The following is a 7,850-nucleotide window of genomic DNA, read 5'->3' on the forward strand; positions in this document are numbered from 1 at the left end:
GAGAGAGAGAGAGAGAGAGAGAGAGAGAGAGAGAGAGAGAGAGAGAGATTGCTATGGCGCCAAAAGGGTTAAACGGCGCGTTTCATCAAGCAACTTGGAAATTGAGCAAGGGCGAAACTCTCCTCTTAATTGTTTCGATTAAGTCGATATGGATTTTCCCGTATTTCGAAAGCTATTATAAGCATTCCACGTTTCTCGAAACCTTCAGTTTCATGCTTGTAATTTTGCCACAGAGAGAGAATTTTCTCGCTATATGTATTTGCATGAATTCTCACAGTAATATTTGCCGTGTCCAGTTTTCTTTGTTTACCGCCACGTCTGTATTCTCCCTGGAAATTTCGGAACGCTCGTAAAAACGATAGCTGATTAGTACGATCATATTTTTCAAAACTTTCTTTCGGAAAGTTATATAGATACATGGAGCAATATTATCGGATTTGTAGTGATACTAATATATTTCTCTTCTAAAATTATGTGATCGAATCTAACGATATTTGCATTTTTCTTTTGAAACACTGTATAATAAGCAATATATTCATATAATTTAATAATGTAATTTCATAATATGCAAACTGCGAAATTAATAAAGATGAGTCATGTTTAAAGCATAAGAACAAACACAGGCTTCAATTAACTTTCGCATTTATTTTTACAAGTATTGTGTATCTTTTCCATGCATATCTCCTACCTTCATTACGAACTTTTCCTCACAAACAAGTTCCAATTTCGAGCTTTAACATTTTTATTCCTTCTTCATTTTATTAAAAAAAAAAAAAAAAAAAAAAAAAACAAAATACAAATTAAATATCATCATATTTTCACACAAATTTTCATATTCATACATTTTTTGCTCGCTGTAATTCTTGCAAGTTATTTTTATATCTCATCGTGCACTTGCTCTTAAAGATATCATATTAAAAGTACCGAAAAGGATGAAGGTCACGGAAGGATCTCATGCAAATCTCATGCAAATTGTCTCGGTGCGGAAATAGCATCGACTGCGATCGCTTTGAGAGAGAAGAGTTAAGCCGACGAGACACCCATCATCTTGGAAAACGTTACGCCCCGGCGATCAGCCGTCACCTTTTTCCTCTAACATGCAGAGGACGAGCGGAATGAAAAGGATTCGAATTAATATGCATCCTGTGGAGAGGTAAAATAATTCTGCGAATCCTTTGTTCACCCTCTGTTACGTCTTTTCATAGAATGACATTAACGAGTATAACATGAGCATTTTCTTGATATAAGAAATGTGTTGAGCGATTGATGACATATTGAGAAAAAGCGTTTAATATTTGTGATTAATAATTGCATGGTAAAATGAGTAGAATGCATTTTTATAATTATTACTGCTATAATGTTAACCAATAATAATTGAAATTCTACTTAAAAAATATATAATTGATACTGAAATTACTATAAATTTTAGTAATTGCAACTATTTTCTCTCTCAGTACCATGATTAGAACAGAAATTGTCATAAAAATAAATCTCGAGAATTTTCTTTTTTTCTGTAAATGATAACGCATTTTTAGATTTTATTTATTCTGTTTCTCTACCTCTTGTCATCTTTTTACAGAATAAAAGTAAAACGCGACAAATATACATATATAATAAATTATTTTTCACACATTTATATTCTCTGTTTTTTATTAACATATTTTGACCACTATTTCAAACTGTTTTATAAAACATATTATGTATTTACAAGATAAAATCGTACATAAGATTTAGAAAAAATACGTTCGGATAATTCGTATTTTCGCAAAATTTTAAGTTTCGCTCACATTTCTAGGGCACGATATCTTTGGGAACACGTCCCTACATGGCAAATGGCCGAAGAGTCGCTTTCTCAGCACGTTATTCGACACTTATATCGGCGGAACTTCCGGCCAGGCGCAAACTTGACCGCAGGCGCACAAGAAGCTGCTATATGTTCCTTGAAATTCAACGCGCGTTTACCTTTCGCTCGGGGGGTTTTCATTCTAACATTGTATATCGTATAAAGCCTTGAAGCATCTGAACATCATATCTCGTGGGAGACCGCACTCAAGTATTGTAAATTTTCCGAGCAAGTTTCAATAATAAACAATACATTCGTAGAAAAATTAAAACTTTTTTATATTGTATTGCTTTATTATTATATTATCATATCATTTTATTTTACAAATTATATTTTAAATCATAAAACACTATAAAAATGAATTGTTGCACCTTGTATTGTCAATTAAGAACTTTTATATTTAATAGAGAAAAATCGCTGATATTGATATAGGTTTCTTAAAGACACCCCCTTATTTTTCGGAATTTAGTCAGATGCTCATTTTTGCTTATCTAATAAAAAAGCAATTAATTATCGCAAAATTACAAAAAGTATTATAAAAACTGCTATAGATATATGCTAGAAGATACTTTCTAATTTGTATGTTTCTGAAGGTTTATTTTTAGCTTTTGTTTAAACAATATTATTTTAAAACGAAGTTGTATCGGTAACCTTCCTCTATAAATATAATTTGAAGATTTAATATTGATATAATTATATAATATTAAATATTTAATATTAATATAATTTAAATAAACTGAGAATTATAAAATTTTCAAAAAATATTATTAAACACTAAGATCCGCTTTGATCGAACGGCTCTCTTTGCTTATATGTATTATTTACATATAAGTACTCAATTTTATTATTGACAATTTAAATATATAATTTAATTTTGTATTAAAAATCTTATACCTTTAATTATTTATCATTTCAAAATTATTACTAAAATAAAACTATTTACCAATGCTATATTTAAAGCAGCCAAAAATCATTATCGAATTTGTCGAAAAATTTACGTTAAAATTAAAATGAGAATTTTTAGAATATTATTGTAATATCTCTTTCAAATTCAAAATGGTACATTCGCATATTCATGAAGCGTGTGTCAACGATATGTCTCGATTGCATAGAAATCTAATTATTGGAAGATAATCTCGCAACTCAGGTTTACTGCTCATTTCACGGTAACAAGACACGATAGACAGATGCTATGCAATATAGGCGGTGGAGAACAGAATGAACAGTGAAGGAGAAAGGGATGCATAGATTATCAAGATCCTCCATATCTGACCATCATAGACGCACACGCAAAATGCGATCCTGTTTGCATACTCGACATGCCTCCTATATCACGATAATAGATCAACATCACCGACCGGACGATATGAGTAACCTCAAACTGCGCGATTCAATTCGAATACAACTCGATAGACTCGCTGTAATTTGGATAGCGAACCGGAATTCTCTCCAATTTTGCGAAAACTGCGCTAAAATCACGTGGGATTGTAGTAATTAATTAGGTTGTTAAGCCAATCGTTTCCACTTGTTATCACGACATTTTTCATATTACAAGATCGATTTTGAACGATGTAATTACTTGTAATCAAGTTAAATGAAATTGCCTTCTACATACGATACTCGATTCTCCGATAATTTGAAAAATTGATTTTACTTTGCTTGACATCTAATGCCTATTATCTAATGACTTCTTGTGCAACATTTTATAATTTGCGGCGTTAATAGAAAAGTGACACAGCTCAAAATTAATAACTTTTTAGTAGAATTTTAAAAACATTTTAATTAAGAGAGCGAATGCATAATTTCATTTCTTTCCATGTTGTACTTTCAATTATAATGTATTCGTATTATTAATAAAATTATATGTCATAAGTTTTCAAAACGAAGCCTCGAACATTATAACTTTAATACAGAGTTATGTAAATTTTCATTATTTAAAAAATGCTATTTTTTTACTTTTTTAATCAACTTTTATCAACTGTCATTTTCCTATCAACGCGAGGCAATTTTTTTTCAAAATATAAATTCAAATAACTATAAATAACTATAAATTATAAAGTTAGGGAACATTCTGAATATCTAAAAATATTCATCGATTATCCACACTATATAAATTTTATACGTTTGCAATCGTCAATTGGCCGCGTTCCCACGGCTTTAATAACTTTTAATTGGCACCGAATATAATTTCTCGCACCGCGAGCAAAACTATTCAAAATCTTCTATAGTTCTGAACTAATCCTGCGAGAACATCATCTCGAATATTTGACGCTAGATTGCAATGTGACCCTATTTGCATCGCGATGTGTACTGTGATGACGTTGCAATTAGCAACACGTCGCGTAATGGCAATTAACGTTTAACGCGCATCAAGTCGAGAACCTCAGTCAGAATGCATTCTCCCCCCGAAAATTCGTTGCACTAAATTTGCAACACGTTGTACGTGACAATGCGGCATAATGAATACACACAGAATGGTACTGAAAGCAATCTTGCTTTCGACAGTAATTATATTATAATACGCGCAATTTAATTAACTTAATGTTTTAATTTATTAATTTATTAATTTAACATTAAATAAATTATTAATGATGTTCAAAACTTTTCCTTTCAAAAACTGAAAGAAACTAAATCCATTCAGAACTTTGCAACATAATCCTTATATAATTTTTATAAAAATAATGAAGGAAAATAAATATTTTAACTTGTAGAAAGTCCAACGGACTTATCAGTATGTAGTTTCAGTTTCATTAAAAATAAAATCATTCAAAGTATGATTTTTCTTTCAAAAACAAAAAAAAATTAATTAAAAAAGTCTATTCATAATTTTTTAACATAATCCTTATATACAATTTTTGTACAATAAAGGAAAATAAATATTTTAATTTGTGAAATCCATCGGATTTTATCAATAATTTCAGTTTCGTTAACGATATTCAATGTTTTTACTTTCAGATATTCTACAAAGATAATTCAGTCATAACTTTGCAACATGCTCCTTATACAATTTTGATATAAATAATAAATGAAAATATATTCTATTATAAAATATTTATTAAAAATAAATATTTGTAGAAAATCTGGTGTATTTTTTATTAATATACTTAATAATACCTAATCGGTATTTAGTTTCAGTTTTATTTGCTCCGCATCGTATAAAATAAAAAATAAAAAAATCAAGAACTGAAAAATGTCACCGACGTGTATATTCTTTCATATAATTTTTATGATAGTCGGATATGGGACAGACATACACGATACTTTACGACGCGCTTTTGTCGCGTATGCCATCCGTTATCGCAAATTGAGAAACAGGATCTCGACACTGGAAAAGCGAATCGCGACAACGAGTGTAGTAGACCGTGCCGGTTAGTTACATTTTACTGCATCTCGTTGTTGCACTAATGAACTTCGCGATGCAAGTGGAGTAGACCGACGCACCTGTCTGACTGCGGTCAACCGCATCTTCTGCAAATAAGACGCGAGTCGTCCTGCGTGCATATCGTCGTATATGTAAACATTAAACATTGAAACATATATATATATATATATATTTTTAAAAATCTTTTAAAGTTTTCGGTCTTACGATGTGATTGGATTTTAATTTTTATCGTTGAATTAGATTTTTTTTTGCAATACATAAAAATAAACGTATCCTTTATTTTATATTTATATCATTTGTATTTAAAGAATCAAGCTTGTAAAGTATGCATGAGACTAAAATTAAAATCTTGTCGGTCACTATTGTAACAAGTAAGAAATTTTAATCGAATTATTTTTAAATCGACAATTAAATAATAGTTTCATATAACAACTTAAAAAATTTTGTCATAGTTGATCAATAATTATTTTAAAAAAACAATATATCTCTCTTACTCTCTTATTTTTAAAGCATGATCAATTAAAAAATTTAAATTTATCAGTAAAAGAGAAAAATTAATTTTTTCAACTTGACAAGAAAACTTATTGATTAATCAAATAATATTGACAAAAAGAATATATTATTAACATGATAATTTTATTAAGATTTAAAAAACAATCATTTTTTTTGTAATTTTCGTTTCACAATCCTTAAAAAATTGTGTATATGAAATTAGCACGGTATTTTATTAATTTTTAAAAAATAATGATTGTTCTGAGCATTTTCCATTGTTCTATTGTTCTTTTAAAAATAACTAAATGTTCTGCATTTTTAAAAAATCTTTTATAAAAAAATCTTTAAAGAAGGTTATATCGTGCTGGAACATGAAATTAGTATGGCATTTCTTTATTTTTGATTTTTTTATATTAAAAATACAGAACATTTTGTTATTTTTGAAAGAATAATAAAATGGAAAGTGCTACCGGAACAATTATTATTTTTTGAAAATTAATAAAATGCCGTGCTAACTTCACAGACACTAAAAAAATTACTCTCTTTGAATGACGATTTTTATATAATTTTTTATGAAGTTCAGTTAATTTATTTTTGCTGATTGATAGGATAATATTTACCTGATGTATTCTTAATAATAACTCCAAACTATCTTTTGAATTGTATCGCTTTTGAAATAAGGGAGTGATATATAATTTACTAAAACTTTAAATTTCTGTAACATAACGTTGTAATAAATTGTCTTAATACTCTTATGTGATTCCATTACTACCTTTTTAGAACTTCAGAAGCAAAAAAATAAATTTAAAAAACAATAAAAATTCTTGCAAATTATATATTTACATATTATTGACATATTTGACATTTTTTTGTTATAACTGTAAATATAGCTTATTTTGTTTTTAGTTATACACAATTAATTCCCTGATATATTTAATAATTAACAGAAGAGTTAATAATTAACAGAATAAAAGAAGAGTTTTCGGTATATTTTATGATTCTATACATTATATAAATATTGTTTTATTAAAACCTATTCGAAGAGTTATAATTATTTTTATTGCTATTTATAACGCTGTTAAATCAAACAAAAGAATATCAAAATAAAACAAAGACAACGAGGCAGATGCTGGAAACAGATAATTTCCATATTAATATATTTTGCAAGAATTTTTATTAGGTATTTTCTCGCTTTTGACGTCACAATCTGAGGTAGCAGTTGTGAGTGAACAGAAGTATTAAATTAAAAGTAACAAGTGATGTGTGTTGAATGTACAAAAATTCGTAATATCGCACTTTTGCTGTCCGTGTTAACAAGTAATAACGAATTTGATTGGATACACTCTGTGCATACTGGTGCACACATTAAAGCCGTCGTACACAAATTGACATAAAAATATGCGTTTAATATAAAAACGGATTAAATCATAAAATCTTCAATACATTTTATTATGCTGTTAAATAAAATCTGTATTTAATAATTCAAAGTATTTGCTTTTTATTTTTATACAATACAAACTAAATCAGTATACAATGGCTTTAACATACACTATTTAATGTAGACTCTTAATCGAATTCGCCATAAGATTTTGCCATAAGATTTCTAATTCCAAATTCAAATTTTATAAATTATTATTATTCCACGTAAGTTTTTATATCTCTATATTTGATACAAAAAAAGGCACATCGATCGGATAACCGAGAATAACATGAAAGGAAGCTATCAATTCTTACATTATTTTCTTACGACGTATCATCGTTCGCGTTTTTATACGAATGGTTAACGAACGACTCCTATAAATTGATTATCGGTCGATTCGTATTTTCCTCCTATCGAGGTTTTTTATCTCATTGTTTTCTGAATTAATGTGATCTCAAATAATTAATTACACGAATTAAAGACGCTGAGGCACGTCTTTCATAAAATATCACTATCTGTTCCATTAGAAAATAATTTCGTTTTAAAATGAAATTCTACGTGTAACTTTAAAATAATAATTTATATAATCCATATTTGTGATTCAATTTATTTCCCATATCTAAGATTTACACACACACACACACACACACACACACACACACACACACACACACACACACACACACACACACATATATATATAATAATAATAA

Source organism: Atta cephalotes (assembly GCF_000143395.1).
Source record: "Atta cephalotes unplaced genomic scaffold scaffold00033, whole genome shotgun sequence".
Lineage (NCBI taxonomy): Eukaryota > Metazoa > Arthropoda > Insecta > Hymenoptera > Formicidae > Atta > Atta cephalotes.